This window comes from Lissotriton vulgaris, chromosome 5 (assembly GCF_964263255.1).
Source record: "Lissotriton vulgaris chromosome 5, aLisVul1.2, whole genome shotgun sequence".
Classification (NCBI taxonomy): Eukaryota; Metazoa; Chordata; class Amphibia; order Caudata; family Salamandridae; genus Lissotriton; species Lissotriton vulgaris.
The window spans coordinates 717,634,325-717,650,957 of NC_141693.1; positions in this window are offsets into that span (position 1 = coordinate 717,634,325).

The window sequence follows — 16,633 nt, forward strand, 5'->3', positions numbered from 1 at the left end:
GGCACAGGGTCAGACTGATTTGCATATAGCCATGTCTGAACTGGGGTGGCAGAGTTGGCTAAAGAATGGTGATGGATTAAACCCAGATCTTTTGACTGGGTGTGAGTGTTTGATTGATTCAGATGCTCCGTCCATCACCACCCCCTTTTGTACCGCTAATGGCCGCCATAAGTGTGGCAGGGTATGCTCAGACGTGAGTCCCTTGCTCACTTTGCCACTGGATTCAAGCAAGCCGGGCTGAAGACGGCTGGAATGCCAGAAACCGGTCCTCGGAAGCTTATTTCCGGTCCAGGGAAGACATGGCTTGGCAGTTCGGGCTGGACTGTTCCCATGAGGCACAGGGTCAGACTGATTTGCATATAGCCATGTCTGAACTGGGGTGGCAGAGTGGGCTAAAGAACGGTGATGGATTAAACCCAGATCTTTTGACTGGGTGTGAGTGTTTGATTGATTCAGATGCTCCGTCCATCACCACCCCCTTTTGGACCGCTTTTGGCCGCCATAAGTGTGGCAGGGTATGCTCAGACGTGAGTCCCTTGCTCACTTTGCCACTGGATTCAAGCAAGCCGGGCTGAAGACGGCTGGAATGCCAGAAACTGGTCCTCTGAAGCTTGTTTCCGGTCCAGGGAAGACATGGCTTGGCAGTTCAGGCTGGACTGTTCCCATGAGGCACAGGGTCAGACTGATTTGCATATAGCCATGTCTGAACTGGGGTGGCAGAGTGGGCTAAAGAACGGTGATGGATTAAACCCAGATCTTTTGACTGGGTGTGAGTGTTTGATTGATCCAGATGCTCCGTCCATCACCACCCCCTTTTGTACCGCTTTGGCCGCCATAAGTGTGGCAGGGTATGCTCAGACGTGAGTCCCTTGCTCACTTTGTCACTGGATTCAAGCAAGCCGGGCTGAAGACGGCTGGAATGCCAGAAACCGGTCCTCGGAAGCTTGTTTCCGGTCCAGAGAAGACATGGCTTGGCAGTTCGGGCTGGACTGTTCCCATGAGGCACAGGGTCAGACTGATTTGCATATAGCCATGTCTGAACTGGGGTGGCAGAGTGGGCTAAAGAACGGTGATGGATTAAACCCAGATCTTTTGACTGGGTGTGAGTGTTTGATTGATTCAGATGCTCCGTCCATCACCACCCTCTTTTGTACTGCTTTTGGCCACCATAAGTGTGGCAGGGTATGCTCAGACGTGAGTCCCTTGCTCACTTTGCCACTGGATTCAAGCAAGCCGGGCTGAAGACGGCTGGAATGCCAGAAACCGGTCCTCTGAAGCTTGTTTCCGGTCCAGGGAAGACATGGCTTGGCAGTTCAGGCTGGACTGTTCCCATGAGGCACAGGGTCAGACTGATTTGCATATAGCCATGTCTGAACTGGGGTGGCAGAGTGGGCTAAAGAACGGTGATGGATTAAACCCAGATCTTTTGACTGGGTGTGAGTGTTTGATTGATCCAGATGCTCCGTCCATCACCACCCTCTTTTGTACCGCTTTTGGCCGCCATAAGTGTGGCAGGGTATGCTCAGACGTGAGTCCCTTGCTCACTTTGCCACTGGATTCAAGCAATCGGGGCTGAAGACGGCTGGAATGCCAGAAACCGGTCCTCGGAAGCTTGTTTCCGGTCCAGAGAAGACATGGCTTGGCAGTTCGGGCTGGACTTTTCCCATGAGGCACAGGGTCAGACTGATTTGCATATAGCCATGTCTGAACTGGGGTGGCAGAGTGGGCTAAAGAACGGTGATGGATTAAACCCAGATCTTTTGACTGGGTGTGAGTGTTTGATTGATTCAGATGCTCCGTCCATCACCACCCCCTTTTGTACCGCTTTTGGCCGCCATAAGTGTGGCAGGGTATGCTCAGACATGAGTCCCTTGCTCACTTTTCCACTAGATTCAAGCAAGCCGGGCTGAAGACAGCTGGAATGCCAAAAACCGGTCCTCTGAAACTTGTTTCCGGTCCAGGGAAGACATGGCTTGGCAGTTCGGGCTGGACTGTTCCCATGAGGCACAGGGTCAGACTGATTTGCATATAGCCATGTCTGAACTGGGGTGGCAGAGTGGGCTAAAGAACGGTGATGGATTAAACCCAGATCTTTTGACTGGGTGTGAGTGTTTGATTGATTCAGATGCTCCGTCCATCACCACCCCCTTTTGTACCGCTTTTGGCCGCCATAAGTGTGGCAGGGTATGCTCAGACGTGAGTCCCTTGCTCACTTTGCCACTGGATTCAAGCACGCCGGGCTGAAGACGGCTGGAATGCCAGAAACCGGTCCTCGGAAGCTTGTTTCCGGTCCAGGGAAGACATGGCTTGGCAGTTCGGGCTGGACTTTTCCCATGAGGCACAGGGTCAGACTGATTTGCATATAGCCATGTCTGAACTAGGGTGGCAGAGTGGGCTAAAGAACGGTGATGGATTAAACCCAGATCTTTTGACTGGGTGTGAGTGTTTGATTGATTCAGATGCTCCGTCCATCACCACCCTCTTTTGTACCGCTTTTGGCCGCCATAAGTGTGGCAGGGTATGCTCAGACGTGAGTCCCTTGCTCACTTTGCCACTGGATTCAAGCAAGCCGGGCTGAAGACGGCTGGAATGCCAGAAACCGGTCCTCGGAAGCTTGTTTCCGGTCCAGGGAAGACATGCTTGGCAGTTCGGGCTGGACTGTTCCCATGAGGCACGGGGTCAGACTGATTTGCATATAGCCATGTCTGAACTGGGGTGGCAGAGTGGGCTAAAGAACGGTGATGGATTAAACCCAGATCTTTTGACTGGGTGTGAGTGTTTGATTGATTCAGATGCTCCGTCCATCACCACCCCCTTTTGTACCGCTTTTGGCCGCCATAAGTGTGGCAGGGTATGCTCAGACGTGAGTCCCTTGCTCACTTTGCCACTGGATTCAAGCAAGCCGGGCTGAAGACGGCTGGAATGCCAGAAACTGGTCCTCTGAAGCTTGTTTCCGGTCCAGGGAAGACATGGCTTGGCAGTTCAGGCTGGACTGTTCCCATGAGGCACAGGGTCAGACTGATTTGCATATAGCCATGTCTGAACTGGGGTGGCAGAGTGGGCTAAAGAACGGTGATGGATTAAACCCAGATCTTTTGACTGGGTGTGAGTGTTTGATTGATCCAGATGCTCCGTCCATCACCACCCCCTTTTGTACCGCTTTTGGCCGCCATAAGTGTGGCAGGGTATGCTCAGACGTGAGTCCCTTGCTCACTTTGCCACTGGATTCAAGCAAGCGGGGCTGAAGACGGCTGGAATGCCAGAAACCAGTCCTCGGAAGCTTTCTTCCGGTCCAGGGAAGACATGGCTTGGCAGTTCGGGCTGGACTTTTCCCATGAGGCACAGGGTCAGACTGATGTGCATATAGCCATGTCTGAACTGGGGTGGCAGAGTGGGCTAAAGAACGGTGATGGATTAAACCCAGAACTTTTGACTGGGTGTGAGTGTTTGATTGATTCAGATGCTCCGTCCATCACCACCCCCTTTTGTACCGCTTTTTGCCGCCATAAGTGTGGCAGGGTATGCTCAGACGTGAGTCCCTTGCTCACTTTGCCACTGGATTCAAGCAAGCCGGGCTGAAGACGGCTGGAATGCCAGAAACCGGTCCGCGGAAGCTTGTTTCCGGTCCAGGGAAGACATGCTTGGCAGTTCGGGCTGGACTGTTCCCATGAGGCACAGGGTCAGACTGATTTGCATATAGCCATGTCTGAACTGGGGTGGCAGAGTGGGCTAAAGAACGGTGATGGATTAAACCCAGATCTTTTGACTGGGTGTGTGTGTTTGATTGATTCAGATGCTCCGTCCATCACCACCCCCTTTGTACCGCTTTTGGCCGCCATAAGTGTGGCAGGGTATGCTCAGACGTGAGTCCCTTGCTCACTTTGCCACTGGATTCAAGCAAGCCGGGCTGAAGACGGCTGGAATGCCAGAAACCGATCCTCAGAAGCTTGTTTCCGGTCCAGGGAAGACATGGCTTGGCAGTTCGGGCTGGACCGTTCCCATGAGGCACAGGGTCAGACTGATTTGCATATAGCCATGTCTGAACTGGGGTGGCAGAGTGGGCTAAAGAACGGTGATGGATTAAACACAGATCTTTTGACTGGGTGTGAGTGTTTGATTGATTCAGATGCTCCGTCCATCACCACCCCCTTTTGTACCGCTTTGGCCGCCATAAGTGTGGCAGGGTATGCTCAGACGTGAGTCCCTTGCTCACTTTGTCACTGGATTCAAGCAAGCCGGGCTGAAGACGGCTGGAATGCCAGAAACCGGTCCTCGGAAGCTTGTTTCCGGTCCAGGGAAGACATGGCTTGGCAGTTCGGGCTGGACTGTTCCCATGAGGCACAGGGTCAGACTGATCTGCATATAGCCATGTCTGAACTGGGGTGGCAGAGTGGGCTAAAGAACGGTGATGGATTAAACCCAGATCTTTTGACCGGGTGTGAGTGTTTGATTGATTCAGATGCTCCGTCCATCACCACCCCCTTTTGTACCGCTAATGGCCGCCATAAGTGTGGCAGGGTATGCTCAGACGTGAGTCCCTTGCTCACTTTGCCACTGGATTCAAGCAAGCCGGGCTGAAGACAGCTGGAATGCCAAAAACCGGTCCTCTGAAACTTGTTTCCGGTCCAGGGAAGACATGGCTTGGCAGTTCGGGCTGGACTGTTCCCATGAGGCACAGGGTCAGACTGATTTGCATATAGCCATGTCTGAACTGGGGTGGCAGAGTGGGCTAAAGAACGGTGATGGATTAAACCCAGATCTTTTGACTGGGTGTGAGTTTTTGATTGATTCAGATGCTCCGTCCATCACCACCCCCTTTTGTACCGCTTTTGGCCGCCATAAGTGTGGCAGGGTATGCTCAGACGTGAGTCCCTTGCTCACTTCGCCACTGGATTCAAGCAAGCCGGGCTGAAGACGGCTGGAATGCCAGAAACCGGTCCTCTGAAGCTTGTTTCCGGTCCAGGGAAGACATGGCTTGGCAGTTCAGGCTGGACTGTTCCCATGAGGCACAGGGTCAGACTGATTTGCATATAGCCATGTCTGAACTGGGGTGGCAGAGTGGGCTAAAGAACGGTGATGGATTAAACCCAGATCTTTTGACTGGGTGTGAGTGTTTGATTGATTCAGATGCTCCGTCCATCACCACCCCCTTTTGTACCGCTAATGGCCGCCATAAGTGTGGCAGGGTATGCTCAGACGTGAGTCCCTTGCTCACTTTGCCACTGGATTCAAGCACGCCGGGCTGAAGACGGCTGGAATGCCAGAAACCAGTCCTCGGAAGCTTGTTTCCGGTCCAGAGAAGACATGGCTTGGCAGTTCGGGCTGGACTTTTCCCATGAGGCACAGGGTCAGACTGATTTGCATATAGCCATGTCTGAACTGGGGTGGCAGAGTGGGCTAAAGAACGGTGATGGATTAAACCCAGATCTTTTGACTGGGTGTGAGTGTTTGATTGATTCAGATGCTCTGTCCATCACCACCCCCTTTTGTACCACTTTTGGCCGCCATAAGTGTGGCAGGGTATGCTCAGACGTGAGTCCCTTGCTCACTTTGCCACTGGATTCAAGCAAGCCGGGCTGAAGACGGCTGGAATGCCAGAAACCGGTCCTCGGAAGCTTGTTTCCGGTCCAGGGAACACATGCTTGGCAGTTCGGGCTGGACTGTTCCCATGAGGCACAGGGTCAGACTGATTTGCATATAGCCATGTCTGAACTGGGGTGGCAGAGTGGGCTAAAGAACGGTGATGGATTAAACCCAGATCTTTTGACTGGGTGTGAGTGTTTGATTGATTCAGATGCTCCGTCCATCACCACCCCCTTTTGTACCGCTTTTGGCCGCCATAAGTGTGGCAGGGTATGCTCAGACGTGAGTCCCTTGCTCACTTTGCCACTGGATTCAAGCAAGCCGGGCTGAAGACGGCTGGAATGCCAGAAACTGGTCCTCTGAAGCTTGTTTCCGGTCCAGGGAAGACATGGCTTGGCAGTTCAGGCTGGACTGTTCCCATGAGGCACAGGGTCAGACTGATTTGCATATAGCCATGTCTGAACTGGGGTGGCAGAGTGGGCTAAAGAACGGTGATGGATTAAACCCAGATCTTTTGACTGGGTGTGAGTGTTTGATTGATCCAGATGCTCCGTCCATCACCACCCCCTTTTGTACCGCTTTTGGCCGCCATAAGTGTGGCAAGGTATGCTCAGACGTGAGTCCCTTGCTCACTTTGCCACTGGATTCAAGCAAGCGGGGCTGAAGACGGCTGGAATGCCAGAAACCAGTCCTCGGAAGCTTTCTTCCGGTCCAGGGAAGACATGGCTTGGCAGTTCGGGCTGGACTTTCCCCATGAGGCACAGGGTCAGACTGATGTGCATATAGCCATGTCTGAACTGGGGTGGCAGAGTGGGCTAAAGAATGGTGATGGATTAAACCCAGAACTTTTGACTGGGTGTGAGTGTTTGATTGATTCAGATGCTCCGTCCATCACCACCCCCTTTTGTACCGCTTTTTGCCGCCATAAGTGTGGCAGGGTATGCTCAGATGTGAGTCCCTTGCTCACTTTGCCACTGGATTCAAGCAAGCCGGGCTGAAGACGGCTGGAATGCCAGAAACCGGTCCTCGGAAGCTTGTTTCTGGTCCAGGGAAGACATTCTTGGCAGTTCGGGCTGGACTGTTCCCATGAGGCACAGGGTCAGACTGATTTGCATATAGCCATGTCTGAACTGGGGTGGCAGAGTGGGCTAAAGAACGGTGATGGATTAAACCCAGATCTTTTGACTGGGTGTGTGTGTTTGATTGATTCAGATGCTCCGTCCATCACCACCCCCTTTTGTACCGCTTTTGGCCGCCATAAGTGTGGCAGGGTATGCTCAGACGTGAGTCCCTTGCTCACTTTGCCACTGGATTCAAGCAAGCCGGACTGAAGACGGCTGGAATGCCAGAAACCGATCCTCAGAAGCTTGTTTCCGGTCAAGGGAAGACATGGCTTGGCAGTTCGGGCTGGACTGTTCCCATGAGGCACAGGGTCAGACTGATTTGCATATAGCCATGTCTGAACAGGGGTGGCAGAGTAGGCTAAAGAACAGTGATGGATTAAACACAGATCTTTTGACTGGGTGTGAGTGTTTGATTGATTCAGATGCTCCGTCCATCACCACCCCCTTTTGTACCGCTTTGGCCGCCATAAGTGTGGCAGGGTATGCTCAGACGTGAGTCCCTTGCTCACTTTGTCACTGGATTCAAGCAAACCGGGCTGAAGACGGCTGGAATGCCAGAAACCGGTCCTCGGAAGCTTGTTTCTGGACCAGGGTAGACATGGCTTGGCAGTTCGGGCTGGACTGTTCCCATGAGGCACAGGGTCAGACTGATTTGCATATAGCCATGTCTGAACTGGGGTGGCAGAGTGGGCTAAAGAACGGTGATGGATTAAACCCAGATCTTTTGACTGGGTGTGAGTGTTTGATTGATTCAGATGCTCCGTCCATCACCACCCTCTTTTGTACTGCTTTTGGCCACCATAAGTGTGGCAGGGTATGCTCAGACGTGAGTCCCTTGCTCACTTTGCCACTGGATTCAAGCAAGCCGGGCTGAAGACGGCTGGAATGCCAGAAACCAGTCCTCGGAAGCTTGTTTCCGGTCCAGGGAAGACATGCTTGGCAGTTCAGGCTGGACTGTTCCCATGAGGCACAGGGTCAGACTGATTTGCATATAGCCATGTCTGAACTGGGGTGGCAGAGTGGGCTAAAGAACGGTGATGGATTAAACCCAGATCTTTTGACTGGGTGTGAGTGTTTGATTGATTCAGATGCTCCGTCCATCACCACCCCCTTTTGTACCGCTTTTGGCCGCCATAAGTGTGGCAGGGTATGCTCAGACGTGAGTCCCTTGCTCACTTTGCCACTGGATTCAAGCAAGCCGGGCTGAAGACGGCTGGAATGCCAGAAACCGGTCCTCTGAAGCTTGTTTCCGGTCCAGGGAAGACATGGCTTGGCAGTTCAGGCTGGACTGTTCCCATGAGGCACAGGGTCAGACTGATTTGCATATAGCCATGTCTGAACTGGGGTGGCAGAGTGGGCTAAAGAACGGTGATGGATTAAACCCAGAACTTTTGACTGGGTGTGAGTGTTTGATTGATTCAGATGCTCCGTCCATCACCACCCCCTTTTGTACCGCTTTGGCCGCCATAAGTGTGGCAGGGTATGCTCAGACGTGAGTCCCTTGCTCACTTTGTCACTGGATTCAAGCAAACCGGGCTGAAGACGGCTGGAATGCCAGAAACCGGTCCTCGGAAGCTTGTTTCCGGTCCAGGGTAGACATGGCTTGGCAGTTCGGGCTGGACTGTTCCCATGAGGCACAGGGTCAGACTGATTTGCATATAGCCATGTCTGAACTGGGGTGGCAGAGTGGGCTAAAGAACGGTGATGGATTAAACCCAGATCTTTTGACTGGGTGTGAGTGTTTGATTGATTCAGATGCTCCGTCCATCACCACCCTCTTTTGTACCACTTTTGGCCACCATAAGTGTGGCAGGGTATGCTCAGACTTGAGTCCCTTGCTCACTTTGCCACTGGATTCAAGCAAGCCGGGCTGAAGACGGCTGGAATGCCAGAAACCGGTCCTCGGAAGCTTATTTCCGGTCCAGGGAAGACATGGCTTGGCAGTTCGGGCTGGACTGTTCCCATGAGGCACAGGGTCAGACTGATTTGCATATAGCCATGTCTGAACTGGGGTGGCAGAGTGGGCTAAAGAACGGTGATGGATTAAACCCAGATCTTTTGACTGGGTGTGAGTGTTTGATTGATTCAGATGCTCCGTCCATCACCACCCCCTTTTGTACTGCTTTTGGCCGCCATAAGTATGGCAGGGTATGCTCATACGTGAGTCCCTTGCTCACTTTTCCACTGGATTCAAGCAAGCCGGGCTGAAGACGGCTGGAATGCCAGAAACCGGTCCTCTGAAGCTTGTTTCCGGTCCAGGGAAGACATGGCTTGGCAGTTCAGGCTGGACTGTTCCCATGAGGCACAGGGTTAGACTGATTTGCATATAGCCATGTCTGAACTGGGGTGGCAGAGTGGGCTAAAGAACGGTGATGGATTAAACCCAGATCTTTTGACTGGGTGTGAGTGTTTGATTGATTCAGATGCTCCGTCCATCACCACCCCCTTTTGTACCGCTAATGGCCGCCATAAGTGTGGCAGGGTATGCTCAGACGTGAGTCCCTTGCTCACTTTGCCACTGGATTCAAGCAAGCCGGGCTGAAGACAGCTGGAATGCCAAAAACCGGTCCTCTGAAACTTGTTTCCGGTCCAGGGAAGACATGGCTTGGCAGTTCGGGCTGGACTGTTCCCATGAGGCACAGGGTCAGACTGATTTGCATATAGCCATGTCTGAACTGGGGTGGCAGAGTGGGCTAAAGAACGGTGATGGATTAAACCCAGATCTTTTGACTGGGTGTGAGTGTTTGATTGATTCAGATGCTCCGTCCATCACCACCCCCTTTTGTACCGCTTTTGGCCGCCATAAGTGTGGCAGGGTATGCTCAGACGTGAGTCCCTTGCTCACTTTGCCACTGGATTCAAGCACGCCGGGCTGAAGACGGCTGGAATGCCAGAAACCGGTCTTTGGAAGCTTGTTTCCGGTCCAGGGAAGACATGGCTTGGCAGTTCGGGCTGGACTTTTCCCATGAGGCACAGGGTCAGACTGATTTGCATATAGCCATGTCTGAACTGGGGTGGCAGAGTGGGCTAAAGAACGGTGATGGATTAAACCCAGATCTTTTGACTGGGTGTGAGTGTTTGATTGATTCAGATGCTCCGTCCATCACCACCCCCTTTTGTACCACTTTTGGCCGCCATAAGTGTGGCAGGGTATGCTCAGACGTGAGTCCCTTGCTCACTTTGCCACTGGATTCAAGCAAGCCGGGCTGAAGACGGCTGGAATGCCAGAAACCGGTCCTCTGAAACTTGTTTCCGGTCCAGAGAAGACATGGCTTGGCAGTTCGGGTTGGACTGTTCCCATGAGGCACAGGGTCAGACTGATTTGCATATAGCCATGTCTGAACTAGGGTGGCAGAGTGGGCTAAAGAACGGTGATGGATTAAACCCAGATCTTTTGACTGGGTGTGAGTGTTTGATTGATTCAGATGCTCCGTCCATCACCACCCTCTTTTGTACCGCTTTTGGCCGCCATAAGTGTGGCAGGGTATGCTCAGACGTGAGTCCCTTGCTCACTTTGCCACTGGATTCAAGCAAGCCGGGCTGAAGACGGCTGGAATGCCAGAAACCGGTCCTCAGAAGCTTGTTTCCGGTCCAGGGAAGACATGCTTGGCAGTTCGGGCTGGACTGTTCCCATGAGGCACAGGGTCAGACTGATTTGCATATAGCCATGTCTGAACTGGGGTGGCAGAGTGGGCTAAAGAACGGTGATGGATTAAACCCAGATCTTTTGACTGGGTGTGAGTGTTTGATTGATTCAGATGCTCCGTCCATCACCACCCCCTTTTGTACCGCTTTTGGCCGCCATAAGTGTGGCAGGGTATGCTCAGACGTGAGTCCCTTGCTCACTTTGCCACTGGATTCAAGCAAGCCGGGCTGAAGACGGCTGGAATGCCAGAAACCTGTCCTCTGAAGCTTGTTTCCGGTCCAGGGAAGACATGGCTTGGCAGTTCAGGCTGGACTGTTCCCATGAGGCACAGGGTCAGACTGATTTGCATTTAGCCATGTCTGAACTGGGGTGGCAGAGTGGGCTAAAGAACGGTGATGGATTAAACCCAGATCTTTTGACTGGGTGTGAGTGTTTGATTGATCCAGATGCTCCGTCCATCACCACCCCCTTTTGTACCGCTTTTGGCCGCCATAAGTGTGGCAGGGTATGCTCAGACGTGAGTCCCTTGCTCACTTTGCCACTGGATTCAAGCAAGCGGGGCTGAAGACGGCTGGAATGCCAGAAACCAGTCCTCGGAAGCTTTCTTCCGGTCCAGGGAAGACATGGCTTGGCAGTTCGGGCTGGACTTTTCCCATGAGGCACAGGGTCAGACTGATGTGCATATAGCCATGTCTGAACTGGGGTGGCAGAGTGGGCTAAAGAACGGTGATGGATTAAACCCAGAACTTTTGACTGGGTGTGAGTGTTTGATTGATTCAGATGCTCCGTCCATCACCACCCCCTTTTGTACCGCTTTTTGCCGCCATAAGTGTGGCAGGGTATGCTCAGACGTGAGTCCCTTGCTCACTTTGCCACTGGATTCAAGCAAGCCGGGCTGAAGACGGCTGGAATGCCAGAAACCGGTCCTCAGAAGCTTGTTTCTGGTCCAGGGAAGACATGCTTGGCAGTTCGGGCTGGACTGTTCCCATGAGGCACAGGGTCAGACTGATTTGCATATAGCCATGTCTGAACTGGGGTGGCAAATTGGGCTAAAGAACGCTGATGGATTAAACCCAGATCTTTTGACTGGGTGTGTGTGTTTGATTGATTCAGATGCTCCGTCCATCACCACCCCCTTTTGTACCGCTTTTGGCCGCCATAAGTGTGGCAGGGTATGCTCAGACGTGAGTCCCTTGCTCACTTTGCCACTGGATTCAAGCAAGCCGGGCTGAAGACGGCTGGAATGCCAGAAACCGATCCTCAGAAGATTGTTTCCGGTCCAGGGAAGACATGGCTTGGCAGTTCGGGCTGGACTGTTCCCATGAGGCACAGGGTCAGACTGATTTGCATATAGCCATGTCTGAACAGGGGTGGCAGAGTAGGCTAAAGAACGGTGATGGATTAAACACAGATCTTTTGACTGGGTGTGAGTGTTTGATTGATTCAGATGCTCCGTCCATCACCACCCCCTTTTGTACCGCTTTGGCCGCCATAAGTGTGGCAGGGTATGCTCAGACTTGAGTCCCTTGCTCACTTTGTCACTGGATTCAAGCAAGCCGGGCTGAAGACGGCTGGAATGCCAGAAACCGGTCCTCGGAAGCTTGTTTCTGGTCCAGGGAAGACATGCTTGGCAGTTCGGGCTGGACTGTTCCCATGAGGCACAGGGTCAGACTGATTTGCATATAGCCATGTCTGAACTGGGGTGGCAGAGGTGGCTAAAGAACGGTGATGGATTAAACCCAGATCTTTTGACTGGGTGTGTGTGTTTGATTGATTCAGATGCTCCGTCCATCACCACCCCCTTTCGTACCGCTTTTGGCCGCCATAAGTGTGGCAGGGTATGCTCAGACGTGAGTCCCTTGCTCACTTTGCCACTGGATTCAAGCAAGCCGGGCTGAAGACGGCTGGAATGCCAGAAACCGATCCTCAGAAGCTTGTTTCCGGTCCAGGGAAGACATGGCTTGGCAGTTCGGGCTGGACCGTTCCCATGAGGCACAGGGTCAGACTGATTTGCATATAGCCATGTCTGAACTGGGGTGGCAGAGTTGGCTAAAGAATGGTGATGGATTAAACCCAGATCTTTTGACTGGGTGTGAGTGTTTGATTGATTCAGATGCTCCGTCCATCACCACCCTCTTTTGTACTGCTTTTGGCCACCATAAGTGTGGCAGGGTATGCTCAGACGTGAGTCCCTTGCTCACTTTGCCACTGGATTCAAGCAAGCCGGGCTGAAGACGGCTGGAATGCCAGAAACCGGTCCTCGGAAGCTTATTTCCGGTCCAGGGAAGACATGGCTTGGCAGTTCGGGCTGGACTGTTCCCATGAGGCACAGGGTCAGACTGATTTGCATATAGCCATGTCTGAACAGGGGTGGCAGAGTAGGCTAAAGAACGGTGATGGATTAAACACAGATCTTTTGACTGGGTGTGAGTGTTTGATTGATTCAGATGCTCCGTCCATCACCACCCCCTTTTGTACCGCTTTGGCCGCCATAAGTGTGGCAGGGTATGCTCAGACGTGAGTCCCTTGCTCACTTTGTCACTGGATTCAAGCAAGCCGGGCTGAAGACGGCTGGAATGCCAGAAACCGGTCCTCGGAAGCTTGTTTCCGGTCCAGAGAAGACATGGCTTGGCAGTTCGGGCTGGACTGTTCCCATGAGGCACAGGGTCAGACTGATTTGCATATAGCCATGTCTGAACAGGGGTGGCAGAGTAGGCTAAAGAACGGTGATGGATTAAACACAGATCTTTTGACTGGGTGTGAGTGTTTGATTGATTCAGATGCTCCGTCCATCACCACCCCCTTTTGTACCGCTTTGGCCGCCATAAGTGTGGCAGGGTATGCTCAGACGTGAGTCCCTTGCTCACTTTGTCACTGGATTCAAGCAAGCCGGGCTGAAGACGGCTGGAATGCCAGAAACCGGTCCTCGGAAGCTTGTTTCCGGTCCAGAGAAGACATGGCTTGGCAGTTCGGGCTGGACTGTTCCCATGAGGCACAGGGTCAGACTGATTTGCATATAGCCATGTCTGAACTGGGGTGGCAGAGTGGGCTAAAGAACGGTGATGGATTAAACCCAGATCTTTTGACTGGGTGTGAGTGTTTGATTGATTCAGATGCTCCGTCCATCACCACCCTCTTTTGTACTGCTTTTGGCCACCATAAGTGTGGCAGGGTATGCTCAGACGTGAGTCCCTTGCTCACTTTGCCACTGGATTCAAGCAAGCCGGGCTGAAGACGGCTGGAATGCCAGAAACCGGTCCTCTGAAGCTTGTTTCCGGTCCAGGGAAGACATGGCTTGGCAGTTCAGGCTGGACTGTTCCCATGAGGCACAGGGTCAGACTGATTTGCATATAGCCATGTCTGAACTGGGGTGGCAGAGTGGGCTAAAGAACGGTGATGGATTAAACCCAGATCTTTTGACTGGGTGTGAGTGTTTGATTGATCCAGATGCTCCGTCCATCACCACCCTCTTTTGTACCGCTTTTGGCCGCCATAAGTGTGGCAGGGTATGCTCAGACGTGAGTCCCTTGCTCACTTTGCCACTGGATTCAAGCAATCGGGGCTGAAGACGGCTGGAATGCCAGAAACCGGTCCTCGGAAGCTTGTTTCCGGTCCAGAGAAGACATGGCTTGGCAGTTCGGGCTGGACTTTTCCCATGAGGCACAGGGTCAGACTGATTTGCATATAGCCATGTCTGAACTGGGGTGGCAGAGTGGGCTAAAGAACGGTGATGGATTAAACCCAGATCTTTTGACTGGGTGTGAGTGTTTGATTGATTCAGATGCTCCGTCCATCACCACCCCCTTTTGTACTGCTTTTGGCCGCCATAAGTGTGGCAGGGTATGCTCAGACATGAGTCCCTTGCTCACTTTTCCACTGGATTCAAGGAAGCCGGGCTGAAGACGGCTGGAATGCCAGAAACCGGTCCTCTGAAGCTTGTTTCCGGTCCAGGGAAGACATGGCTTGGCAGTTCAGGCTGGACTGTTCCTATGAGGCACAGGGTTAGACTGATTTGCATATAGCCATGTCTGAACTGGGGTGGCAGAGTGGGCTAAAGAACGGTGATGGATTAAACCCAGATCTTTTGACTGGGTGTGAGTGTTTGATTGATTCAGATGCTCCGTCCATCACCACCCCCTTTTGTACCGCTAATGGCCGCCATAAGTGTGGCAGGGTATGCTCAGACGTGAGTCCCTTGCTCACTTTGCCACTAGATTCAAGCAAGCCGGGCTGAAGACAGCTGGAATGCCAAAAACCGGTCCTCTGAAACTTGTTTCCGGTCCAGGGAAGACATGGCTTGGCAGTTCGGGCTGGACTGTTCCCATGAGGCACAGGGTCAGACTGATTTGCATATAGCCATGTCTGAACTGGGGTGGCAGAGTGGGCTAAAGAACGGTGATGGATTAAACCCAGATCTTTTGACTGGGTGTGAGTGTTTGATTGATTCAGATGCTCCGTCCATCACCACCCCCTTTTGTACCGCTTTTGGCCGCCATAAGTGTGGCAGGGTATGCTCAGACGTGAGTCCCTTGCTCACTTTGCCACTGGATTCAAGCAAGCCGGGCTGAAGACGGCTGGAATGCCAGAAACCGGTCCTCTGAAGCTTGTTTCCGGTCCAGGGAAGACATGGCTTGGCAGTTCAGGCTGGACTGTTCCCATGAGGCACAGGGTCAGACTGATTTGCATATAGCCATGTCTGAACTGGGGTGGCAGAGTGGGCTAAAGAACGGTGATGGATTAAACCCAGATCTTTTGACTGGGTGTGAGTGTTTGATTGATTCAGATGCTCCGTCCATCACCACCCTCTTTTGTACTGCTTTTGGCCACCATAAGTGTGGCAGGGTATGCTCAGACGTGAGTCCCTTGCTCACTTTGCCACTGGATTCAAGCAAGCCGGGCTGAAGACGGCTGGAATGCCAGAAACCGGTCCTCGGAAGCTTATTTCCGGTCCAGGGAAGACATGGCTTGGCAGTTCGGGCTGGACTGTTCCCATGAGGCACAGGGTCAGACTGATTTGCATATAGCCATGTCTGAACAGGGGTGGCAGAGTAGGCTAAAGAACGGTGATGGATTAAACACAGATCTTTTGACTGGGTGTGAGTGTTTGATTGATTCAGATGCTCCGTCCATCACCACCCCCTTTTGTACCGCTTTGGCCGCCATAAGTGTGGCAGGGTATGCTCAGACGTGAGTCCCTTGCTCACTTTGTCACTGGATTCAAGCAAGCCGGGCTGAAGACGGCTGGAATGCCAGAAACCGGTCCTCGGAAGCTTGTTTCCGGTCCAGGGAAGACATGGCTTGGCAGTTCGGGCTGGACTGTTCCCATGAGGCACAGGGTCAGACTGATTTGCATATAGCCATGTCTGAACTGGGGTGGCAGAGTGGGCTAAAGAACGGTGATGGATTAAACCCAGATCTTTTGACCGGGTGTGAGTGTTTGATTGATTCAGATGCTCCGTCCATCACCACCCCCTTTTGTACCGCTAATGGCCGCCATAAGTGTGGCAGGGTATGCTCAGACGTGAGTCCCTTGCTCACTTTGCCACTGGATTCAAGCAAGCCGGGCTGAAGACAGCTGGAATGCCAAAAACCGGTCCTCTGAAACTTGTTTCCGGTCCAGGGAAGACATGGCTTGGCAGTTCGGGCTGGACTGTTCCCATGAGGCACAGGGTCAGACTGATTTGCATATAGCCATGTCTGAACTGGGGTGGCAGAGTGGGCTAAAGAACGGTGATGGATTAAACCCAGATCTTTTGACTGGGTGTGAGTTTTTGATTGATTCAGATGCTCCGTCCATCACCACCCCCTTTTGTACTGCTTTTGGCCACCATAAGTGTGGCAGGGTATGCTCAGACGTGAGTCCCTTGCTCACTTTGCCACTGGATTCAAGCAAGCCGGGCTGAAGACGGCTGGAATGCCAGAAACCGGTCCTCGGAAGCTTATTTCCGGTCCAGGGAAGACATGGCTTGGCAGTTCGGGCTGGACTGTTCCCATGAGGCACAGGGTCAGACTGATTTGCATATAGCCATGTCTGAACAGGGGTGGCAGAGTAGGCTAAAGAACGGTGATGGATTAAACACAGATCTTTTGACTGGGTGTGAGTGTTTGATTGATTCAGATGCTCCGTCCATCACCACCCCCTTTTGTACCGCTTTGGCCGCCATAAGTGTGGCAGGGTATGCTCAGACGTGAGTCCCTTGCTCACTTTGCCACTGGATTCAAGCAAGCCGGGCTGAAGACGGCTGGAATGCCAGAAACCGATCCTCAGAAGCTTGTTTCC